Below are 12,570 nucleotides of genomic sequence, written 5' to 3'. Positions count from 1 at the left end.
GGGGCACCTTCTTTTGGGGCTCATAGAATTGGGACCCCCTGTTTCAATCTTTTTGAAACTTGGGGGGTATTTTGGGGAGAGGCACTAAATGCGATACTGAAAATTTGATGCCTCTACCCCAAAAAACAGCCCCCCCCCAGAGCTCCAGATACCCACAGATCAATTCTCCATTATTTTCTATGGGAATAAATCTCCATAGGGAATAATAGAGTTCCCAGCAGACATTTCCCTCCCCTCCCCCCGCTTTCTGACGACCCTGAAGCGGGGGAAGGGTCTCTAAACCGGGGGATCCCCTGCCCCCACCTGGGGATTGGCAACCCTATACATTTATAATGGGATGGGTTCAAATACCAAGGCTGTAGAATGGTGGAATAGTAGTCACCTCCCCATTAGATGTTAAATGCCAGTCAGAGCACTTCCTCAGTGGAACAGACTTCCTCGGGCATGGCGGGCTCTCCTTCCTTGGAGGTTTTTAAGCAGAGGCTAGATGGCCACCTGACAGCAATGCCGATTCTGTGGACTTAGGCAGATCGTGAGGAGGAGGGCAGGAAGGGCTGCAGCAGTGCTTAGTCCTTGTGGCCCTTTCTTACATGCCCAAGGAAATACTGCTGGCAGGAGGAAGCCATGTGGCAACCAGGCGATAACACTAGAGATGGCCCTCCAACTCTGTTCTCCAGGAGAGCTGACCCCTCTAATCTGGAGCTCAGTTGTAATTCAGGGAGATCTCTGGGCCCCACATGGAGGTTGGCAACTCTATCATCATTTTTAAAAAATGCATTTACAAAACCTTTGTGCCTGCTGTCCAAACCTAGTGGTGGATTTATGATTGAAGTAAAAATATTTAATATAAAAACCATAAAGCAGGACTCTCCAACCTTTTGAGCCTGTGGGCACGTTTGGGATTCTAACACTGTATGCTGGACGTAGCCACAAAATGGCTGCCGCAAAAGGGGAAGACAGTCACAAAATGGCTGCCACAGCTTACCTTTGGTCATAACAGGAAGATCTTTGTGCTGTGGTGGCAGCTGCTGCCAATATATTTTCAAAAATCTACCCAATCAGTCAAATTTCCAATGGCCAGTAGCCCCATCTGGTCCTGCCCACCTTCTTAAAACATTCGGTGGGTGACAGAAAAGGTGTCAGCAGGTGCCATGGTGGCCATGAGAACCCGTTTGCTGTAGTGGTTAAGAGCAGCGGACTCTAATCTGGGAGAACTGGGTTTTATTCCCCACTCCTCCACATCCAGCCAGTGGGGTGACCTTGGGTCAGTCACAAGTTCTCTCAGAGTGGTTTCTTGAGAGAGCTCTCTCAGCCTCATCCACCTCACAGGTTGTCTGTTGTGGGGAGGGGAAGGGAAAGGAGATTGTAAACTGCTCTGAGACTCAGAGTGAAAGGTGGGATATAAATCCAGTCTCCTCCTCCTCCTCCTCTTCTCCTCCTCCTCTCCCACAATAAAGAATTCCATGGCTATAGGGTCCTATTTGTCACCCCCAACTGAGTGACACCGGCAAGCAATCCTTCACTCTTTTCACAGCTTGGTGGCTCCTGGGACAGAGCCATCATAGGGGATGGGGGACAATCCACCTGAGGAGCAAGGAGGTCACAGCGACAGGCTCATGGGGAAGCCGTCCTCATCAGTGACTTTGAAGGAGGCCAAAGAGCAGCCATTTTTCTTGGGGAAGGCAAGGCGACAGAGAAGACAGGGACACCTGCTCTGCTCCCCAGGCAGCCGTTCTTGCAGGCCTGGCAATTACGCCATCCAGAGCGACGGGGAACGGAAGTCGGCAGAGGATGAAAGAGATGCTGTAATTAAGCTGAATGAAGTTGTCACTTAAAGTGCCGGCTGGAGGCTGGCTGATCCAACCCAGGGAGTTTATCAAGGTGGTAATTTGTATGCGGGAAGGAAAAAGGGGCTGGCCGCCGATGTGCAGGCTCCTCTTGCTGTCCCACTGCAGAAGGACGTTCAAAGCTGCCATAGCTGGGTCAGGCCCCAGGCCCACTTTCTAGGCGGGGCCAGGAGCAGTGTCCCCTCGAAGCTGAGTTAGCATGAGCTAGCTCACAGATTTTTTAGCCTCTAGCTCACACATTTTTGTCTCAGCTCAGGAAAAATGGCCCCAGAGCACACTAATTGATGCAGCAGCTCACAACTTTAAATGCCAGTAGCTCACAAAGTGGAATTTTTGCTCACAAGACTTCACAGTTTAGAGAGAACATTGCTTTCTAGGCGGGGCCAGGAGATCAGCTGGAGTTACAACTCCTCCCCAGATGACAGCGATCAGTTCACCTGGACAAAATGGCAGCTTTGGGGGTGGACACTATGGCATTATACTCCACTGAGGTCCCTCCCCTCCCCAAACCATGCCCTGATCAGGCTGTACCCCGCCCCCCGCCCCGAGTTCCAGGAAAGTCCCAAGCCAGAGTTGGTAACTCTTGGCCAAAACGGCCCAGTTTTCTCTGACAGTTGTTAGATCGGACAGCTGAACTGGCCCTGAGTTTCTAGGAGGGGGAAAAAATGGGATAGCAGTTTAATAAACACATGTTAAGTCAAGAGAATGACCGTTGTTTGCTAGCCTGTGGGAAGCTTGTGGAGAAATCCAGTTTGGGGAGAAAAGAGGAACACTTCTCACACTGAAGACGGCTTCAGAGGGCAGCCATTTTGGTCTGCAGCGGAACAGTTAGAAAAAGAAGACTGTAGATTTATACCCCACCCTTCTCTCTGCATCGGACTCTCAGAGTGGTTTACAATCTCCTTTCCCTTCCTCCCCCACAGCAGATACCCTGTGAGCTAGGTGGGGCTGAGAGAGCTCTCCCAGAAACTGTCCTTTGAAGAACAACTCCTACGAGAGCTACAGTTGACTCAAGGCCATTCCAGCAGCTGCAAGTGGAGGAGTAGGAATCGAACCCAGTTCTCCCAGATAAGGGTCCACACACTTAACTACTACACCAAACTAGATTTGAGTCTAGGAACACCTGAGAGACCAAGAAAGCTTTTCAGGGGATAAGCTTTTGAGAGTCAAAGCCCCCTTCATCAGACATGAGTAGGAATGGAAATATCTGGGTCTTTATATCTGGAGGAGGAGATTGGATTTATACTCTGCCCTTCACTTGGAGACTCACAGCAATCTCCTCTCCTTTCCTCTCCCCATAACAGACACCCTAGGAGATAGGTATGGCTGAGAGAGATCTTTCAAGGACTGCTCTTGAGAGAATAACTCTTAGAGAACTTGTGACTGACCCAAAGTTACCCAGCAGCTGCATGTGAAGAAGTGGGGAATCAAACCTAGTTCTTCCAGATTAGAGTTTGTGCACAAACACTATACCAAACTGTTATAAAGAATGCAAAGGAACAATGAATCTTGCAATCAGCTTGATTAGAGCAGAGGGGAAATGCTTAGGGCCAGAAAATTAGCATCTGTAGGGTGACCATATTCTGAAAACGGAAAAAGAGGTCATATTTCCAGACTTCAAATTAGTGATCACCATTGCTAATCTCATTTTAAATACCTTTATAATTTAAACTGTGATAATCCCTAATAACTAGGATTGATCCTAACCTTCCAACCTAAAAAGACGACATTTTCATTCTTTTTTTTTTTTTACAAAGAGCCCCAAAGAGGACAGACACACAAAAAAAGACAGCATGTCCTCTAAAAAGAGGACATCTGGTAACCCTAATAGTGAGGTAAGAACCCTATGCTCCTATTTAGGGGGGGAAACATTTCTGGGATCCAAGATCACTGCAGATGGTGACTGTAGCATGAAATTAAAAGACGTTTGCTCCTTAGGAGGACAGCTATGGTGAACCTGGGCAGTATAATAAAAAGTAGAGACATCACCCTGCCAACAAAAGTCCATATAGTCAAAGCGATGGTATTCCCAGTAGTAATGTATGGCTGTGAGAGCTGGACCATAAGGAAGGCTGAGTGCAGAAGAATAGATGCTTTTGAGATGTGGTGCTGGAGAAGAAACTTGAGAGTCCCTTGGACTGCAAGATCTAATCAGTCAGTCCTAAAGGAAATCAACCCTGACTATTCCCTGGAAGGTCAGATGCTGAAGCTGAAACTCAAATACTTTGGCCACCAAATGAGAAGGAAGCACTCACTGGAGAAGACCCTGATGCTGGGAAAGACAGAAGGCAAAAGAAGAAGGGGACGGCAAAAGATGAGATGGCTGGACAGCATTACTGATGTAACAAGCACGAATTTGAGCAGGCTTCGGAGGATGGTGGAAGACAGGAGGGCCTGGCGTGACTTTGTCCATGGGGATGCAAAGAGTCGGACTCAACTGTGCGACTGAACAACAAAAAATCATTTTGAATTTATTAACTAACCCAAGTTGAGCTGATTGCAATATGCCCTGCACCTTTGCATCCTCAAGCATTCTTTACAACACCCCTCCCCCTTCTGATTGGGATATAAAGACTCGGATCTACATAATTAGGGTTGCCAGCCTCCAGGTGGGGCCTGGAGATCTCCTGCTTTTATATCTGATCTCCACTGGCAGAGATCAGCTCCTCTGGAGAAAATGGCGGCTTTGAGAAGTGGACTCTAGGGCACCACACCGTCTTGAGGCCCCTCCCCAAACCCTGCCGTCTCCTGGATCCACCCCCAAAGTCTCCAGGTATTTTCCAACACAGACCTGGCAACCCTATCCTACTTGGATCTGAGGAAGGGAACTCTGTCTCTTCTCGAAAACTTTCACTCTGGAAATCTTGTTGGCTGCTGAGGATGCTGAAAATCTTATTGGCCCCTACCGGATTCAAAAATCTAACTATCTGCACTGAGAAACTCCCCTGTATTTAAGCTACAGAAAGGGCCCCAATTTGGCTGGACTTTCTGCAGCAAAGAATGCACAGCATGATGGTTAATCCAAGCCTGTTTAGGAATTTCTGTGAACGGTACTTTCGTTGCCAGACGTATTTTCTGCCCCAGAGAGCAATTTGCAGCATCTTAGCAAGCCACGCCTCTCCCCATTCCCGCAGCCGCCTGTGCCACCTCCAGGGAACTCGTTTCCTCAAAGCTCCGAAGACTCTTCTTAAATGCATTCAAATTATTTCAAAGAGATGCTTAATTAAGGCTCTGAACAGGAGTTTCACTCCTTAGCCAAACCCAAGCCGGATGAGAAGTAGGCTTTGCCCCCTGGTGGCAGGATCAGGAATTTCTTCAGTGAGCCATGATCTAGTTTTGCCCCATTCGTTCGTTCTCAACATGGGCCGATTTCCCACTAGTGTCTCGCCTTATGCCACTCTCACTCTCCTCTTCTCCGCGAGGCTTTGGTCGGATTCCATATTCTCTGCCCTGGGGCTGCAACTCACTCCGCCTCTTTCGTGCAGCAAACAAGATCCTCTAAAAACCAGTTTCTGTTTGCCGTGCAAAAAAGGCGACGCTAGTTGCAGCCCCAGGGCAGGTAGTGTGAAATCCGACCAAAGCGGTCACGTCTTTGTACATTTGCTATGGATTTGCAGCAGGAGCTACCCCTAAAATCTTTCTGGGGTCCATAGAGCCCAGTTTCAGAGACCCTATGGTAATTGCTGCAGGACCCGATCACCTTTAAAAATAAAACCGTATTCATCAGAATTGTATTTATAAATCGATAATTGTCCTGAGCCCTTTATGGGAGGGGGAAGCTGGTATAGAAATCAAATAAATAAATAAATTGTTGGAAAACTTCTGGAGGGCTTGCTGGAAGGGGGGGGGGAGTCACAAAGGTGGCCATGTCCTCACCCCACCCTCCCAATAGCGCTGCGGTTGCCCAGTAGGGTTGCCAGCCTCCAGGCGAGGCCTGGAGATCTCTCGCTTTTACAACGGATCTCCAGCTGGCAGAGATCAGCTCCCCTGGAGGAAACGGCTGCTTGGAAGGGTGGACTCTATGGCACTGGACCATGCTGAGGCCCCTCCCCAAACCCCTCCCTCTCCCAAATCTACCCCCAAAATCTCCAGGTTTTTTCCAACACAGACCTGGCAACCCTAGGTTGCCAAAATCTCAATAATAATTGGGGCCATGGGTTTCTGCTTCCCCAGTTGCCTGTCCTCTATCTTCATGTCTCCCAGGACCATGTTAAAAGACCTTGGCCGTCTCTGGGATGTCCGACTGAAGCCCATTTACATAACGAAGAGCTTGGGAGGGTGGGCACTTCATGCCCTGTGCAGTTGTCTTCTCTGCCGGCGACAGATCTGCAGCTGAGGCTAGGGTTGCCAACTACATCTTGGGTAAATTCTGGAGATTTGAGGGAGGCGTTTGGGGGAAAGCTCTGCAAGGTTGAGATGCAGTAGAGGTCACACGTCAAACTTTCCCTTCCCTCCAGGAGAATTGATCTCTGTAGTCAAGATCAGCTGTAATTTTGGGAGACCGCAAATGGAAGTTGGCAGCCCTACAATGTTACCCTGCATGGTTGAATTACTGAGGTGAATTCTAGGGTGCAGGGCGTTTCTCTATCTCTTGCAGCAGTGCAAAGGATTCTGGGATACAGCTGGACATATGACATATATGAACCTGCCTTCTACTGAATCAGACCCTGGGTCCATCAAAGTCAGTATTGTCTACTCAGACTGGCAGTGGCTCTCCAGGGTCCCAAGCTGAGGTTTTTCACACTTATTTGCCTGGACCCTTTTTTAGTTGGAGATGCTGGGGACTATTGAACCTGGGACCTTCTGCTTACCAAGCAGATGCTCTACCACTGAGCCACCGTCCCTCCCCTGAAGTCCACATAGAATACATGAAGTTGCCTGATACTGAATCAGACCTTCAGTCCATCAAGGTCAGTATTGTCCACTCAGACTGGCAGCCGCTCTCCAGGGTCTCCGGCAGAGGTCTTTCACATCATCTATTACCTGACCCTTTTAACTGGAGATGCCGGGGATTGAACCTGCAACCCTCTGCATGCAAAGAGGATGTTCTGCCTCACAGCCATGCCCCTTCCCCAGAGTAGGGCCTGCCAAGTTGCACATGGTTGTCACAGTGACCTACAAAGAACGCGTCATGCTCAGGGCTCGTATGCCCCCTCTCCGCTCCTCACCAGCAGTGCTTTTTGCCACCCCCAAATCCATATTTAGCAAAACCAAAATGCCCCCCAACTTGCCTTCCCCCTCCAGCTGAAACCAACCCGCCACCTGCAGGAATTGCGAGCCCCCTCCCCTATGCATAATGTGATTCACTTATTACCCAAATGAAATGCAGAAATACCGCATTTCGTGCACTGAGCAGAGAAATAACAGCATCTGCTATGTGCAGCCCACAGCTATGCAGACCCCGAGCGGCGTCACGGAGACTGTGGGGGACACGTAGAAGCTTTGAAATGCAGGGCTCCACTTCACGAAGCTGTACTGTCGGCATGCTTGGCATGCACAGAGCTCTGTCCCAAAGGTGCCTCGCGAAACAGCTTGCTCATTTGCAAGAGGAGAGATTCAGGTTGGGTAGCTGTGTTGACCTCAAGAATCACAACACTACCCTGACCTGGATGGCCCAGGCAAGCCCGATCTCATCAGATCGCGGAAGCTAAGCAGGGTCAACTCTGGCAAGTACCTGTATGAGAGACATCCTTGGAATACCAGGAGTGGGAGGCAGAGGCGGGCTGTATCAAGCCACCTTGCTGAGGTCCATTGTGACTCCCCCCCCAAACCCTGACCTCCCCAATCTCCACTGCCAAATCTCCAGGGATTTCCCAACCTAGAGCTGGCTACTTTCAGTGGGCATTAGAACATAAGAGAAGCCATGCTGGATCAGGCCAATGGCCTATCCAGTCCAACACTCTGTGTCACACAATGGCCAAAAAACCCAGGTGCCCTCAGGAGGTCCATCAGTGGGGCCAGGACACTAAAAGCCCTCCCATTGTTGCCCCTCCCAAGCACCAAGAATTAGAGCATCACTTGCCCCAGACAGAGAATTCCAACAATACGCTGTGGCTAATAGCCACTGATGGACCTCTGCTCCAGATGTTTATCCAATCCCCTCTTGAAGCTGGCAACGCTTGTAGCCACCACCACCTCCTGTGGCAGTGAATTCCATGTGTTAATCACCCTTTGGGTGAAGAACTACTTCCTTTTATCTGTTCTAACCAGACTGCTCAGCACTTTCATTGAATGTCCATGCTTTCTTGTATTGTGAGAGAGGGAGAAAAGTACTTCTCCCTTCTCTATCCTGTGCATAATCTTGCATAATCTTGTAAACCTCTATCTTGTCACCCCGCAGTCGACGTTTCTCCAACTCAATGAGCCCCAAGCGTTTTAACCTTTCTTCATAGGGAAAGTGTTCCAACCCTTTAATCACTCTAGTTGCCATTTTCTGCACTTTTTCCAATGCTATATCTTTTTTGAGGTGCGGTGACCAGAATTGCACACAGTATTCCAAATGAGGCTGCACCATCGATTTATAAAGGGGTATTACGATACTGGCTGATTTTGTGTCTGGAGATGGCTGGGATGTGGGCAGTGCAGATGATCTCACCGGCCCTTTTTGAAATTCCAATCCACACAGCCACTCTGGTCATTTTCGGGAGTCAAAGAGGGGTGTGTGTGTTTAAAGGGACAGCTGGAACTGTGTTCCTGTGCATTCTGAAGAAGAAGATGATGATGATGTGTGTGTGTTTAAAGGGATAGCTGGAACTGTTTTCTTGTGCATTCAGAAGATGATGATGATGGTGTGTGTGTGTGTGTGTTTAAAGGGACAGCTGGAACTGTGTTCCTGTGCATTCCGAAGATGATGATGATGATGATGTTCCCGTTCCAGCTCTCCCTTTAAACACACACACACACATCATCATCATCTTCGGAATGCACAAGAAAACAGTTTCAGCTGTCCCTTTAAACACACACACACACACACCATCATCATCATCTTCGGAATGGAACTGTGTTCCTGTGCATTCAGAAGATGATGATGATGATGAAGAAGAAGAAGAAGATGGTGTGTGTGTGTGTTTAAAGGGACAGCTGGAACTGTTTTCTTGCGCATTCAGAAGAAGAAGAAGAAGATGATGTGTGTGTGTGTGTGTGTGTTTAAAGGGACAGCTGGAACTGTGTTCCTGTGCATTCCGAAGAAGATGATGAAGAAGAAGATGGTGTGTGTGTGTGTGAAGACAACTCCTTCCTGACCCAGCCATTGCAGCAAGCCTAATCAGGAACAGCTGCCCAGCAGGTGTCTTAAAGGCCGCCTCCTCAACCGCTGGGCTCCTCCTGTCCTTGCGACGGAACCAGCTGCTGGGGTTCAGATCAGGTTCGGTGACTCAGCCTCCTTTCCAATGTTGTTATTAGATGATCAGCCGCCCTCTCGGCTGCGCTTGATGTCTGGGCAGCCCAGAGACATCACAGATGATGACTCAAGGGGCACGACACACTGACTCATCCTCGCTGATGTGGGACTTGTAGGGACAGGACGGATGGCCTTGCTTCCCCTCGTGAGGAGCAGGCTGGGTGCAGTCGCAAAACGGGCCTGCAGGGGGAGCAGGCATTCAACGGGGGTGCTTTTCCTGGCTGGCAGATGAAACACACCTGAAGCTGCCTGAGACGGAACCAGAAAGGGCTGCCAGCTCCGACTCAAGAAATATCGGGGGACTTTTGGGGCGGAGCTAGGAGCAAAGATGTGACAAGCAGGATCGAACTCCAAAGGGAGTTCTGGCAATCATATTTAAAGGGACAGCTGGAACTGTGTTCCTGTGCATTCCGAAGATGATGATGATGATGATGATGATGATGATGATGATGATGATGATGATGATGATGATGATGATGATGATGATGATGATGATGATGATGATGATGGATTTATACCTCGCCTACACTCTGAATCTCAGAGTTTCAGAGCAGCTTACAGTCTCCTTTACCTTCTCCCCCCACAACAGACACCCTGTGAGGTAGATGGGGCTGAGAGAGCTCTCCCAGAAGCTGCCCTTTTCAAGGACAACTCTGCCAGAGCTATGGCTGACCCCAGGGGTCATTTTGAGGGGGGAAAGGTGCAGGAGCTCAGTAGCTTATCTCATTTGCAAACGCCCCGGGATCTGTGTGCAGCGGGAAAAGAACTCCCTGCTGCATGCAGACCCTGGCTGGAGGTTCCGGAGCTGTGCTCCTGTGAGTTCCTAGCAGCTGCAAGTGGGGGAGAGGGGAATCAAACTCGGTTCTCCCAGAAAAGAGTCTGCACACTTAACCACTACACCAAACTGGCTCTCAAAAAAAGCCCTAGCCAGAATTAAGCTGTGTTGGTCTTCACGGTGCCACTGGACTCAAACTTTGTTCTAAGTTAGCAAGGGTTGTTCAACCCAGCTCCAGAGGGAAAAAAAACCTTTCCTGTTGGACTGGGAGATGTGAACGACCAGTGTCTGGTCTGGACACAAGGGGGAGCTATGAGGCTGGCAGAGATTGACAAAGCTGAAATCCAGTGACAGCGCTGGAATCTCCCAGAAAGAACAGAAGAGGATGCAAAAGCTCCCTGTCTAAAAACAAACCAACCAACCAGCATTTCAGGAGTGGCAAAAGGTTAATTGATTTTTAATCTTTTTTCCTCAGATTTAAACCTAACCTAACCAACACTGCAGGGCTGTAGTGAGCGTAAAATGAGGGCTGGGGGGGGGGCAGCCACAAGCCCAGCTTTCTGCTCCTTTTAGGGGACATTGGATACAGTAGATAACATATTTATACTCTTGCTTTTCTCCCAATGGGGAACCAAAGGGGCTTACAACATTATTGTTCCCTCTTCAGTCTTAGGGTTGCCAGCCTCCCACTAAGGCCAGAAGATCTCCCAGAATTACAACTGATCTCCAGAGTACAGTAAATCAGTTCGCCTTGAGCAAATGGCTGCTTGGGCAGGTGGACTCTGTGGTATTAGATCCTGCTGAGGTCTCTTCTCCCTCCCCAGACTGCACCTTCTCCAGGTTCTATCCCAAATCTGTAGGAAGTTCCAACCTAGAACTGGGAATATAACGAAAGTCAATTAAAGGGTACATACAAATATCCTCATTCTTCCACCCTTCATATTTCTTGAAAGGACCAGATAAAAGCAAGTACTTCTTCACCAAAGAGTAATTAACTTGTGGAACTCACTGCCACAAGAAGTGACGGCAGCTACAAGCATAGACAGGTTCAAGATGGGAGGGGGGCACAGTGGGAGGGCTTCTAGTGTCCTGGCCCACTGATGGACCTTCTGGTGGTACCTGGTTTTTTTGGCCACTGTGTGACTCAGAGTGTTGGACTGGATGGACCATTGGCCTGATCCAACATGGCTTCTCTTATGTTCTTATGTGACGCAGAGTGTTGGACTGGATGGGCCATTGGCCTGATCCAATGTGACTTCTCTCATGTTCTTAGATGAACATATGGAGCAGAGGTCCATCAGTGGCTATCAACCACAAGGTAGTGACGTCACCCCATGGGTTGGTAATAACCCAGTGCTTGTACAGAGGACTACCTTTACCTTTTATAGATGGAACACTTTGCCTGGGTCTTCTTGGTGCTTGGCGGGGGTGGGGTGGGGGGCAACAGTGGTATCCCAGCTCTGTTTTCAGGAGCAGCACCCTAGAAACAAATCCCAATGTTGGCATCTTCAAAGTGAATTCTCCTTTTGTGACCCCCTCCATGGGCTGGTTTATTTAGCACATGTGAACTCCACTTTCATCTCACAGGTACAACACAACTATCAGTAAATGACACATCAGAAATATGAATGAGGGATGCTTCTGTTGTAAACTAGTGCTCGGGATCTGGCTGCCAGCTTTCTTTATGGCTGCTTGGCTGCATGCCAAGAGGCACTGGCATTACCCAACAGGCCCAGCTGTTGAAGGTAAGAAGTTCTACCAGCTAGTTAAAGGGCTTGGCAGAGGCGAGGTAGAAGCTGCACTACGTTAAAGGGGATCCCTGTTGTTTTCCTGGCCTGACAGTTAAAATGGAAGCTTGGTTGACTGAGAAAGGATGGTTAGTGGGGACCAAGGAAGGAAGGAAACTGAGCAGACCTAAGCAGGGCTTTTTTTTTTTTTTTGAAAAAGCCCAGTGTGGACTCATTTGCATATTAGGCCACACCCTGACATCACCATTGTTTCACACAGGTCTTTTTATAGCAAAAGTCCAGCAGGAACTCATTTGCATATTAGGCTACACTTTCTGATGTCACCATTGTTCCACACAGGGATTTTTGTAGGAAAAGCCTGACGGCGATTTATTTGCATATTGGGTCACACACCCTGATACCAAGCCAGCCAAGACTGCGTTCCTGTGCGTTCCTGCTTAAAAAACAAACTAACAAAAAACTGAACCTAAGGTTGCCAACTGCCTGAGGGAGGGGATGTCTTGTCCGCATCATAGAGTCTTCATGGGAAGTTATTTACCAGATGTTGCTATTTCCCTCTGTTCCCTGAAAAGCCTCACTGGCCCATTTCCATACACTATGAACATATGAAACTGCCTTATACTGAATCAGACCCTCGGTCCGTCAAAGTCAGTATTGTCTACTCAGACTGGCAGTGGCTCTCCAGGGTCTCAAGCTGAGGTTTTTCACGCCTACTAGCCTGTACCCTTTTTAGTTGGAGATGCCAGGGATTGAACCTGGGACCTTCTGCTTACTAAGCAGATGCTCTACCACTGAGCCACC

General features: G+C 48.8%; 1 non-coding gene across 1 annotated transcript; it reads right to left on the bottom strand.

Moving 5' to 3' along the window:
* Nucleotides 1-12,503: 12,503 nt before the first annotated feature.
* Nucleotides 12,504-12,570, bottom strand: TRNAT-AGU (transfer RNA threonine (anticodon AGU)). Its single transcript has one exon. It is a non-coding gene; the product is annotated as a tRNA-Thr (tRNA).

The sequence above is a fragment of the Heteronotia binoei genome, chromosome 12 (genome assembly GCF_032191835.1).
Source record: "Heteronotia binoei isolate CCM8104 ecotype False Entrance Well chromosome 12, APGP_CSIRO_Hbin_v1, whole genome shotgun sequence".
Taxonomy (NCBI): Eukaryota; Metazoa; Chordata; class Lepidosauria; order Squamata; family Gekkonidae; genus Heteronotia; species Heteronotia binoei.
The sequence above is the reverse complement of the archived record's forward strand: the minus strand, read 5'-3'. Positions and strand labels throughout refer to the sequence as shown.